Below are 12,943 nucleotides of genomic sequence, written 5' to 3'. Positions count from 1 at the left end.
CTACTGCTTGGTGTGTTTGGGCATGCCCAGAGGTGTAATACATGTCTTGGGGCTGCTCAGGGCCACGGGCAGCTGAGGCTGCAGCCCCTGGGAGCTGCCTTTCCTTCCCTCCTGCCTGCAGCCAAAGAGACACCGTTTATCTAGAGCAATGAGAGACCTTAGAAAAATAACAATAAAGAAAAGCTATGTGAGAAGCATCTGTGAAATAATAACAAGATCCCGGGGATAGAGCTGCTTTCATCTGGGAGCTCTTTGCTAACTGCAGGTTGCTCCCGTCCTTCGTTAAAGAGGCGATGCTCCCGCTCAGATCTTCTTTTCCTTTCAAGATCCCGCCATGGCATCCTGCAGGCTGGTGTGCCTGGCCTCTGCCAGCACATCCCTCCTGCCGCCAGCTCTTGAGCTGGTTTTAATCCCTCTAATCAGCCCTGCATCCAACCCCAGGGGCTGTGGGAGAGCCGGGCTCTCCTACGATGTCGCGCTTCCCTGCTGGGTTACATCCCAAAGGAGAGATGTGGCAGGGCTGTTCCTGTGCTGCCAGCTATGGAGGGTGGAAACCTCATGTCTTCCTCAGTCACCTCCCAGCCAGGGGGGTGCTGATTTACACTTGTGCCGGTTCTGGTGCAGGCCCCCAGGGAACACCTGAGCAGTGCAAGTGCTGTCAGGCACCGTGCTCCTTTCCAGATGGCTGGAAAATGTCCATCAAAGCTTGCTTTCCCAGGAAAAAGCTGGTTCAGCCAAGCTAAAATGCTTGTGGGGCTCTGTGTTGAAATGTGGGGAGGTTTTTGATGTCCCCACATGGGTGCAGAGGAGTATGGGCACGGGGAGAGCTGTCCCTGTCAACAGCCCCAGAGCAGGGTAACACGTGAAGGGACTCAACTAGCAGATGCTGGGGAGCAGAGAGGAGGATGGGGGGCTCCAGGCATATGGAGAGCCTGGTGCTGGATGCGCTGATGTTTCCAGTTGAAGTTTCCTGTGTTGCTCTGCCCTGCTCTGCTGCCTGCCAGTGAGAGGGCTTTGCTGGCTGGGAACATGTGGTTATTTGCACATGGCTCAGGAAGGGCTTTCACATGGTCCCTGGTTGGGCTTTCCCTATAATAAAATCGTTCTGCTATTCTGGAAAGAGACTGTTGTGCGAGCAAAGATTAAGGTGTATTTCAGAGTGTTTGCCTCGTGGTCCACGGCATGAAGGGAGGTGCAAGGGAAAGGTGCTGTGTCTTATTTAGAGGCTCGGTAGTTGAAATGTCTTGCATGGGCTCAGGAGAGGATGGATTTCTGCAGATCTCAAGAGCTAAAAAGTGGGGTTGAGGAGGAGGAACCCTCAGGTGGGCTGGGGGTCTTGCAAGCTCCTTGTCATCTCAGAGGCGTGGGGAGTGATGCACCAGCGAGCATCTGAGAGTGTGCTCAGTCACAGCTGTAACATGCAGCACCATCCCTTCAGCTGCGGATAAACATATTTCCCTGCTGTGCATAAGAGCAGGATCTGACCCGGGGGTCTCCAGCAGCTGTGGAGATACAGGAGGCCAGAAGCAGTGTTTAAAAGCTAAGGGAGATGCACTAGGAAATGATTAGCCCTGCAAGCAGCATCCCTGTGTGCTGCAAACAGGAGGTTTATGAAGTTTGTGCTAACCCCTTGGAGATCTCTTGAGCAAGAGCGATCTGCGTGCCACGCAGAGCTATTATTGGAAGGGGTGGCTTCGCTGCCTATCATCCGGCTTTGCTGAGTTAGCTCCGCGGAATGTCGCCAAACTGAAAGTATCTTTTCCTTGGCCGTTACCAACCCACCTACTTGGAGTGGGTGATGACTGGTTCGTTCCACAGCTCAGCTGGCAAAAGCGAGTGTCCCTGTGGGAGGGTGGGAAGAGGGAGCGTTGCAGGGTGGCATCTCCCAAGGGAAGAAGCGGGTTGCTGGGCTCGGGAGACATGTTCAATATCCCACCGCCATCTCAAGAGGGTCCTGCTTGGCTCCTGCGAGTGCCCTTGACTGTGTGTTGGGTTGGGGCATTGCTGCCTGTTGGCTTGGTCAACTCGCTCCCTCCAAGCTCCTGAGGGAGCTGTGTGCAATGGCAAAGCCCCTCTGCCCTCACTCTTGGGGCATGTGGGGAGATGTAGTTCCCCTCTTGGCTCCCGATGCTTTCAAGGATAGGAGCACTTGCCATGCTCCTGATGGGGGTGGGAAGCATCCTTTGCACTTGGCACTGGATCCATGCATCCCTGTGGAGACGGGCTCCTCGGGGGGTTGCTCCCTGGGGCTCTGACAGCAGCCGTGCTGGCAATGCCTGCCGCTGCTAGCCCTCCCACTGCCGCTCCAGCCGCGGATTCCCCTCTGTGCCATTGCTAACATAAATCCCCAAGTCCCTTCTGTGTCAGACATGAAGAGGTTGCTTTGCAATGAATTAGGTTGTTAGGTTTTCTTCAAGAAAAAAGCTGGAAAGCATCCCTTCAGCCCCAGAACTGCTGCTCAAAGGGCAGGAGCGTGAAGGAGATAGAAGGTGCCATGTGGTGAGAGAGGAGATATCAAAAAGACACGAGGGATGCTCAGATGATGGTCAGCACAAACAGGAATGACAGGAGAGACCTAGGGAAAGAGCAAAGAGCTGTGGCACAGGCACCCAGCCTTGTGGCCAAAGGCCTTCAACTTGGCTGGCAAGTGCCCAGGATGCAGGAGGGGAGGGTTGCCCTTAGCAGTGAGCATCCCTCCTCCTGTGCCGGCAGCCCCACTGCTGCTGAGGCTGAGAGGAAGTTTGCAGATGAGCTGTACTGCATTAGGGCATGAGGGGTGCAGCACTGCTGGGCTGCCAGCCCCCCTGGCAGGAAAGCTGGGGAGGACCGGGAGTCTGATTCCCTCTGGGAGGGCAGCATCACTCCGGGTCAAGGATTAAATCCATTACAGAGAAGCGCTTGGCGGAAAGCCCTGGACACGGTGCGTATGGAGGCTGATGCATTAAAACCACTTCCTGCGGAGATCTCTTCCCACTCGGGAGGTAGGGAGAGGGCTTGGGCACAAAACCACCCCCCGGCGCTGCCTCCAGCACTAATGGCTTTGCATTTGCCAGCAAGCTGGGAGCAGCCTGGTCCCAGCCTGGCGCCGGTGGGTGAAAGAAGCCCTTCAAACCCCATCCCCTCTGAGCCAGGGCTGAGTGCCGAAGGCAGCAGAGACCCTTCTCTTTGTCCTATGGGTCCTGGAGGCTGCCGGGCAGAGCTGCAGCCTTTGCTCCACTGGAAGGTTATCAAATGAGACGTGCTTGTTCCAACCATTTCGGTTCCAGCCCTAAGTGTTGTACAAGGAGAAAATCCATTTAGTCAGAGGGGTCCTGACCAGCTCCAATCATAAGAGAGATCTGGGTTCCCTGGATGGTCACATTTCCTTGCAGCGCCCGGCTGGATCAGCTGCCTGCACATGAGGGTACGAGTAGGTGTAGGCAGGCACTTTCTTCCGAAGTGTTGCCTAATAACAGGTTGCGAAGGGCCCCCCAAAGCTTCCCAAATGAGTAGACTTTTCCCAGAAGGTGCTGGAGGTGAATCGGCCATTCCTGATTTGCTTTGAAAAACATGGAGTTTCACTCTTCTTGTGTTTTTTCCTGTTCTCCCTTCCATCTTGCATCCCCACACATTTCCTTTTATTCCCCCCTCCCCTCTTCCTCCTCCTTTTCATGAGCTATTTTCAAATGCCAGGAAGGGCGAGATCTGAGGGGAGGAGGAGTAACTGAAAGAACAACAACAAAAAAAGAGGGTGGTGAAATTATTTCACACATTTACGGAGGAAAAAAAAGGTGTGGGTGTAGGGAAAGAGAACAGCTCCAATTCCCACAGGACAAAAAGCAGCTTCATTCATTCCCCCATGCAATCCTATCAGGTAGAAAGGTTTGGTTACATTTACCGCTGGTCCCTCTTGCTTTGCTGCCCTGAAGTGGCACAGGTTTGGTGTCAGGGCTTTGGTACCAAGGGAGCCAGGGCAGGAAGATGCTGAGTGGGGAGAAAAGGAAGGCTGAGCTGCTGGAAAACCTGGCTTTGGATAAAGCCAAGCTTTTACCCAGCGTGGCCCTGGGAAGAGTTAGGGGAGATGTTGTGAATATCGCCAGCTTCACGGGAAGCGTTTCTTCACACAAGGACAGTATGTTGGATGATTTCCCTATGTTTAATAAATAGGATTAAACCCAGCAACAACAGTGCTCACTGAGAACTAGGAGTTCAGGTCCTGATAAACTCTTTAGTTGGCGAAATCTTCTTATGCTCAATTGTTTTCTCATTTAGCTGGGAAAACTGGAAATAACTGGTTTGGCTTGATCCAAACCAATCTTTAAATGTGATTTGCTTGGATCACTGGCCACACTGACAACTCTTGTAGCCACTGGAAAACAGAAGGCAAAACCCAAATCCCAAAGATAGCTTTTCTGAGCCGCTAGCTGCTGTGATGCTGAAGATAATGCTGGAGGATTGATGCTCTGGCTGTCCCACATTGAAGACCTGTCTCCTTCACGCTCTTGCCTTTGGTGAGCTTTGGAGAAGAGCCTTGCTGGGAGGAGACTGGGGAGCTGGCAGCAGCATTCCCCTGCCTGTCTCCCCATGGGTGAAGCTGGGTGCTTGCAGTAGGCTGGCATTTCACACCTTGGAGAGGGTGACATTTTCCTTGCTGCATTTCCACATTGGAAAGCTGGCATTTCACCCCAAGAGGAAGCTGGTATTTATGAGGCAGGGCACTGGCATTTCATTCATTGTTACCATCCAGTGATTCAGACAAGGTCTCTTAGCCAGAAAGGTCAGCTGGGGCTCTGCTGTTCTTTGCTGCTTTTCTTTCCTTTTTTCTTTTCCCCCTCAGGGAAAGAGGGAAAAACAAAGCCAAGTCATGCACCAGAACCATTGATTGCCATTTTTCTTGCCTTGGAAATGAATGTCTGCTATGCTACATAAAAGCTAAGACTTTCCATAGTCTGCCTTGCAAGGCTGTCTTTTGTTAAGGTCCTTATTTTGCTTGGAGTTCCAAAGATGCAGCCCAGAGCCTGGTACCAGTGCCAGTGCAGTGTGGGTTGCACCAGCGCTTGCCCTGGTGCTCACCATTGCTCCAGTAGCCCCGCATCAACCTCTTTCTTAGCCTGAAGAGCTGAGTTGAAGCCCAGATGAAGCTGAATATGTTTCAAGGAGCCCAGAGCTGCATCTTTTCTGGCCAAACACCAGGTTTTGTCCCCAGAGTTGCCCTGGGGCAGGTGATTTTGCATTGCCCATTCCCAGATGGGCAAGAGATGAGGAGCAGAAAGGGAAAAGCAAGTGCAGGTCCCCGCTGTGACTATGGGACTCTTGTTGGACTGGGGCAATATAGACACTGCCAGGGCCTGGGGAACATGTATAAAATCAATGAGAAGCTCTTAAATTGTGCCTGAACCTTGCAAAGAACAGTGTGGGGAGTGCTGGCTGCAGAGATGTATCTGCTGCCACTCCGCGGGCTGTGGTACATTCATTAAGTATCTTTAAGACGGATACACCCCCCAGTTCACCTCCTGCGAGAGCCTGGGTATTTATTTCCTCCTCACCCATGCCATCAGTCACCATTGACAGCACCACCTCGGCTCTGCACAGTCAGAGAGGCACAGGCCTTGGGAGGGGGCTGCCTCAGACCCCCATGCCCTGGTTGGGAAGAGGGGACCCCATTCCCTGCTGCTGGAAGGAAGGGTGTCTTGAACCAGGAATAGCTTGGTGCACCTTTGTGAGCTGTTTAGGACCCTGCAGCTGGGCTCTGCATCACTTTGCCATCCAGCACCTTGTGCATCCATCTCTAATCCAGTTGTCAATGGTTCCTCCTCTGCCATGTGGTCCTGATCCCCTCCTTGGCACCCTGGCTCTGCTCACAGCCCTGCGTTGGGCTGCTGGGAGCTGCCCAGCTCCACACTGTGTGTGTAAACGTGAGAGCCCAAATTCTTTGTAGAGAAACTGTGCCGTGCCTGACTGGATGCTTGTAGCTGTTATTGGAGCAGCCAGAGAGGAGCAGGATGAATCCAGCGACCTGCTTGACAGCTGAGCTGCTTGGCTTTTCCTCCTTCCTCCGCCTGCTGTGTCAGTGGTGCTTTGGGCTGGAAAGATGTGACAGGGCCATTTAGCAGGAGAAAAGCCCAGCTAGAAGGGGCTGCGTGACCCTCCTGCCCTGCACCCAGCACCCTAGGACCAGCCCTTCCCAGACCCCGGGGCCTCCCCTTTGCTTCCCTGCACTGACATCTCCCCCTCCGGTGCCTTCTGCTGTCAGCCAAGGTGCACATTACTTCAGTTGATGTAGGGACCTGGGTCTTACTTCTTCCTGTAATTTCTTCTGATGCTTTTAATTCTTTCCCCTATACCAGCTGGGAACCCACAGATTATCCTGTAAGAGCGGAATAAAGACTTGTCAACCTTTCTTACACTCTCCTTGAGATGAAAATAAGTTCCTGAACCCCTTATAATGCTTTATTTTCTGTCGCTTCTGCTACTCGGAGTGTAATTTGACTGACTAAAGGATCTTGAAGCTGAGAAAAGAGGAAAGATAAAGCAGAGCAATAATAATAATAATGACAAAACCTGCTCCCCAGAGGCTGTAACGGCCTGGAGGCTCAGAGGCTGGCACCAGAGTAGGTGTGAGCCCGGCTTTTGTTCCCCAGCTCTGGAGGCTGGAGTTGGGAGTGGGGACAGCGGGTCTCTGCAGAAATGGGATGTTTTTCAGGAGAAGAAAGGTATTGTGTCCCCTGTGATATGGAAATGAGCAGGCAGGGAAGGGCAGGGAGAGAGGATTTCTGATGATAATGAAGCTTTCTAGCTTCACACCATCCTTCCCTTTCAAATGTAGGATGGGGTTTCAAGGGCTGTTGTATTCTCCTTGGATTTTTTGTGTGGTTTTTTCTAACTCTGCCTGTTGTGGTTTTTAAAGATAAAAGATGGGAGTTGCAACGAAGGGGAATTTGGGGAGGGCTGGGAGATGCTGCAGGGGTTATGGAGCTGGGGACGATGCTGTGAGCTCTTGTAGGTTGGATGGGCTTGGGAACACTTTTCTTCTCCCATCCCACAAGCCTCAGCACTGCTGGAGATGGATGTGACCTGCTGAGCTGAAGCAAAGGCTGGTGATGAAGGTTGATGCTATGGCTGAGACCGTGATGGTCATGCTATCCCCAAGCACCTCATCCCAGCTCCGCCATCCCCCTCCACAGTGCTGGTGGAAACCAGCCCCTTTACTGCTGATGTCCCCAGGCTCTTATAAGGACACTCGGGATTCTTGGATGTTGCTTGTGAGCATCTTTATAGCACCTTCTTTGGCGGAACAGCCTCTCTTCCCCTTGAGATAGCTGAAGACAGAGTATTCCTCCAACTCCTAACTTACTGGCTGCAATACTACTTGTGGCTGTCCAACAATTGTACCTTATTTTTAGTCTGAGCTTGTCTAGATTCAGCCTCCAGCCACTAACTCTGGTTGGGCATTTATCTGCTGCCTTGAGGAATGCTCTGCTATTCCAAAGCTCTTCCTCATGCAGGAAGCTGCACCACTTGATGGAAAGGGCTGGGCACAAATTTCCTGTGCAAACAGTTTCTAGTGGAAAACTATTTGTCATGTAAAATCTGCGCTCTCTGCTGAAGAGGTGAACTTTCTCCTCTGAACAGCCAGGCTGCTGCAAGCACTTAGCTCCTGCGGGAGCAAGGTGGGGAGCGGATGACTCAGGGGGAGGCGACACTGAATGAGCAGAAGATGCTTCTCAGGCAGTTGCAGGGTTGCTGTTGCTCACTGTGTGCTTGCTGTCAGTGCTTTTCATCCATTGTTGATGTGCAGAACTTCACATGAACCTCTGTGGGCAGCTCCCATGGGACAGGAGCTGCTTTTCCCTCCTGCCCTGCCTGCCCTGCAGCACAGAAAACCACCGAAATCTGGCCCATTTCAGAAAGTGCTGATTCAAACCCCAGTGCTGCTGTCCTGGGCTCTGCGAGTCAGGAGGGCTCGCAGGTCGAATCTGCTATTGAGGCAGGAGCTGGAAGAGAAGATGCCTCATGGTGAGCTTTGCTGGTGTTTATTCCAAAGCTGCTTTTTTTAGCCAGGGCCCTGGAGCGGTGCTGGTGGTTGCTCCCCCCTGCCCAGCAGACATTGCTGCTCAGCTGTTTGATTTTATCCTTCCTAATGTTATAAGAAGTGACAGTAAATCCATCCCGTACACACCGGACCGTGTGGGGTGTTTAAACAATCATTTGCATCCAGATGTGTATAGCTTTGGGGTGTCTCCTGACAATGTGGGTTGGTGCTGGATATATTACACTGTAAAAGTTAATGTTTGGAGTCTGACATTCAATCCACAAGAGCAAGCGAGCGGTTGGCAATGAACTAGGCTGTGTGGGGCAGTCCTGTCACCCATGGGTGCTGGGACGGTGTCTGAGGACTGCTGGGGATGTCTCCCATCAGACCTCCCCACAGATATCACTGTTTAAGGGCTGCCATGTACAGCCAAGGGTACCTATACAGCTTGTATCCACCTCCAAAAAGCCCATTAGCCTGGTAGGAGGAGGAGGGTGAACAAGGGGGCATGGCAGAGGAAGATAAGGCTCGGGAGTGGAGGATTTGTGGGGAGTTAATGTGTGGTGAATTGGCATTATGCCCTGGCAGGTTCCCATTTCCCTGGCTCTGTGCTGGCTCATCCACACCTCAGTGCAGGGAGGGAGCATCTCCTCGAGCATCCCAGCCTGCCATGGCTGGACCACTGGCTGCCACAGATCCCCGAGCGCAGGGAGCCGGGGTTTGCAGCTCTGCCATGCTGCCCTGGGACCTCTGGCACACAGTGGGTGGCAAAAGGGACAAAGCAGAGGGAAATGAGGTTACTTCACTGCTGTACTGCTGGTGATGCTGAGGGAGATGCTCTGTTTTAAATCAAACCTGGATCAAAGCGGAGATGGCTCCTCTGCTGCTTGGGGATGTGTCTGAGCTCATAACATAAGGGCAGCATTTACTGCTTAAAGTCATCTCCTTGCTCTGTTTCAGTCATCTATGCTCACAGGACAACCCGGTATCTGCTCTCCTTCATATCACATCGGTTTGGAGGAGCTGGATCTCACTGTGCCTTCTCCTCTGGGCAGGAGCGGTGGCCAGGCTGGGGCCATGCCCATTCTGAAGGATACTGACTCTGTAGGAGGGTTATTTTTGAGGCTTTCTTGGGCATGAGGGCTGCAAAGCAGTAGTTTGCTACTGTTCCTGCAGGCACTGGGGCAGGGTGTCCCCCCATGACCTCACACTGCACACCCAGGACAAATTCCTGTGGGAAGCTGGGATGCACTGGGGACTCACAGTAGCATCGTGGCTTTCCTCTCATGGCAGATAGAGGCTATCGCCTCAGCCAAAGCGGACATTTTCCGGTGCTGTTATTAACTCTCCAGCTCAGAGATAACAGCTCTTCTCCTGGTGCCTGGAGAGCGCTCTCAGCAGCAGCACCGTGACCACTTAAGTCCTTCACTGTGGCCACTGTATCCCCAGCACGCTGCACCAGGGAGGGCTCAGGGCTCTAGTGGTCTGAGAACGTGACAGCAGTGCTTAGAATAGGGTTAAGAGCATCCCAGATGGCAGCACGCTGGGTTTGGGAACCACCAGCGAGGGGTGAGCTGATTGGGAAAGGTCCGAGCGGCAAGAGGACACAGTGGGATGGTCACCTGCATGCCGGCCCCTGCTTGGTCTGGGGACTTCTGCAAGTCCTTTTCCTTGCTCGTATTCCCTTGCATGGGCTGGGATGGATGAAATGGACTTTACAGCCCCAAATCCTTTAATCTCCAATATACTTAACAGTATTAGCCAGACTACAGGAGTCATATACACAGTAATTGCACTCAACAGAGGACACGCTCAGAATTTCACGCTGGAAGGAAACGTATTATTCATTTGCTCCTGTCTCCCACCCATCTACACAGAAGTACATGGGAGTCATGATAAGGATACGTTAAACACGCCAAGAAATGTCATAGCTGAAATACAACATGCTCTCCTGACAATTAACCTGGGCAGGCTCGCAGGAGCTGCTCGGGGTGAGATCTGCTGAATGGAGGGTCTAGCACATTCACTTTTCATCTATTCATGTATCCTGAAGAAGCAGGGCAGTGCTGAGCACAGGGATAGAGCTGTGGGATGTCCCTTGGCTGCGTGGACCTCTGGGTCTAATTGTCTCAGTCTCCAAGAAGCCACTGTGGTCCCCTGCGTGCAGAAGGGGCCATGGACGTTGGTGCTGCCCAAGGACCTGCCTTGGCCCTGGGCAAACACAACTTGTTGTGGGTTGTGGCTGATTTAAAGCATCCGCCTGAGGACCTTGGTGACATTGTTAAAGAAGCTTCTGCACCTTAAGTATCCTGTAGCAGAGTCTCAGGCTTTAAGTCCAATAAGGTAGTTTATGTGAATGGTACAGCAGCAGAAACAGCTTGAGCTGGTGCTAAGTAAGTTAGGCTAAGCGATTAATATCCTTTATTTCTTTCCCACGTGAGGAGCCAGATCCTCATCTTTACAGCTGGGTGTTTGCACGCCCCATGCCCGGCGCTGCTCCTGTTTGCAGAGCTGATAACTGATGGGGAGAGGGCTGTGTTGTCTGAGGAATACTTATGCAAACGAGCACAATGGCTTAATAGGAACACCTGGAGAAATCTCCAAAGAAAGCGCCGTAAATTCCCTTCCTTTGGATTTATGGGCAGGTTTTTCGCAGATACTGATGGTTTCCCAGGCGCGTTGTTGTGAGTCCTTAGCAGAGATTTGCATGGCGTGCTCCAGGAGCCGATGAGGCACTGGGAGAGGGGAAGGGTGATGCGACAGCCCTGTGTTCACCCCGGGCCAACAGCCAACCCACTGAACCACATCTCTCCCTCTCCTTCTTTCCAGGTTTCTCGCCTCACCAGCAGGTCCTTGCAAGATTTCAGCTCTGGTAAGTGCAATAGCATTTCCTTCTCACTGAGAGTGTGCCGGGGCTAAAGCATCGCGTGGGGCTGGAGGAGCGGTGGGGCTGGACACCCTTATTGAGAGTGTAAGAGCCCAAGCAGGGCTCTGCTGAGGAGCCAGCTCCTGGCACAGAGGCCCGTGTGCTAGTGCAGTTGTTTCCCTGCCATGTGAAAGTTGGCTGGGATACTTTTATTGCTGCTTTTCCATAATCCGCAAAGGGAAAGTGAATGGATATCATAATAGAATCACAGAATCGCAGATTCTGGTTTGTGTTGGAAGGGACCTTAAAGCTCATCCAGTTCCAACTCCCTGCCATGAGCAGGGACACCTTCCACTAGAGCAGGTTGCTCCAAGCCCCTGTGTCCAACCTGGCCTTGAACACTGCCAGGGACGGGGCAGCCACAGCTTCTCTGGGCACCCTGTGCCAGCACTTCACTACCCGCATAGTGAAGGTGATGAGACATTCTTCCTAATGTCTAATGTAAATCTACCCTCTTTCAGCCTAAAGCCATTCCCCCTTGTGCTATCACTCCGTGCCCTTGTAAAAAGTCTCTCTCCCGCTTTCTTGTCAGCTCGTAAACTTTGATGGATGGGAGCCAAAAACTTCAGTTGAGTAATTGGTGTGATGATTGCAATAAAACCTGAGAGGGCTCTGCCACTGCAGCTGCTCTGGGTGGGACTTGGGGGACCTTTGGAAGGGTAAGAGGGTGAAGCAATGGGTGGGAGGAGAACAAAACCTCCCAGGGGACCTCTGCAGAGGAGCCAGGCTTAGAGGAGCATTTAGGACCTGGAAGAAATGTGAAAATCAGAGGTTGCAGTCCTGGCTGTGAGCTAGCATCATTACCTCTAACCTTTACAGTGATGGGCTCCTCTCAGGCCACCCGCTCTGCCACCAGCCACCCTGCTTGTCTTCTCCTCGGGGACCCAGTGGGGAGAAGCATAAAGTTTCATGCTCAAGTTTCTGTGCCATTCCGTGTTTGACATTTTCACACTTTCAAAGTCCCCATGGGTTTTCTAACCACACGCTTAACCCAGCAGAAAGGGCCCTGCTGCAGTGCTGGGATGAATTAGCAGGACTGCCTTGCAAGCAGCAGGGCTGCACCGTGTTGTGTCGTCTTTGCCTTTGCCCTCTGGGTGTTTTTTCTGTTAAGAAATATGTATTTATCAAAAAAGCAGCTTCTCTGTTTGACACTACCTGTTGAGTTGATAATTGAGTCCCACCAAAGGTGTGGACACCGTCCGTGTGCCCAAGGATCTGCTGTCGTTGTCCCAGGTTGCATGGTGCTGTTGAACTTCAGGGCTTTTATTTTCTTTAACAGAAAATGGTTTGCTAGTTGGGGCCTCAATATGTCAAAGGGAGGAGTGTTATGGTGGTCTCAAGGGTTTGGGTGTTGCTGGTGTGACTTTGCTCTGGGACAAAGCTCCTTCGGGATAGGGACAACACTGCCCGGGTCGTATCTGACCATGGCAAGGGGCAAACAATAGCAAACAAACGACTGCAATGACAGTTGCTTCTTGCCACCACTGACCACGTGTGGTTTTCCCAGTCTATCCCCGTGGTTTCCCAGCTGTGTTGTTTGGCCGCTCTCTGGGCTGTTGTCCATGTTGGAGTGTTGGGATGCAAACTGCTGCGCCGGCTCTGTCACCAGTGGTTGTAAATCCTGGTTCCTGAGGGACTGATGTCCTCTCCCTGCTGCTCTCTCCTCTGCACCAGCATGTTGGGCTGCCTTGGCCCTCAGTGCAAGCAGCATTGCTGCCTCAGGAGCTGCTCCAACATGTGGAGAAACTCCAGTCTATGGTGGAGGAACTGACCAAATGACTTTTCCATGTCAGGGCTATGTTACGTTGGGACAATACAGCTCTGCCTTCCCAGGCAATTCCTGCAGGAGCAGCTCTGACACTGCTCCAGTGAAGAGCAAGTGTCTCTGGCTGCAGAGTGGGGACAGGCAGGATGGGACCTGCTTGTCCCCAGAAAAGAGGAGAAGATGGAAAATATCCTGGAGGAGGGGACAGAGGAGGGAGAAGGGGCAGTGGTGGTAGAACTGC

The 12,943-nt window shown here is 52.4% G+C and overlaps 1 protein-coding gene across 1 annotated transcript in view; it reads left to right on the top strand.

The window, feature by feature from the left end:
* LINGO1 (leucine rich repeat and Ig domain containing 1) overlaps positions 1–12,943 on the top strand; it is a 154,927-nt gene that overhangs the window by 36,331 nt on the left and 105,653 nt on the right. The window contains exon 3 of the mRNA XM_030498531.1: positions 10,841–10,883. The gene's annotated coding sequence lies outside the window, so the exon portion shown is untranslated. The remainder of the gene's footprint in view (positions 1–10,840; positions 10,884–12,943) is intronic.

The sequence above is a fragment of the Strigops habroptila genome, chromosome 9, assembly GCF_004027225.2.
Source record: "Strigops habroptila isolate Jane chromosome 9, bStrHab1.2.pri, whole genome shotgun sequence".
Classification (NCBI taxonomy): Eukaryota; Metazoa; Chordata; class Aves; order Psittaciformes; family Psittacidae; genus Strigops; species Strigops habroptila.
The sequence above is the reverse complement of the archived record's forward strand: the minus strand, read 5'-3'. Positions and strand labels throughout refer to the sequence as shown.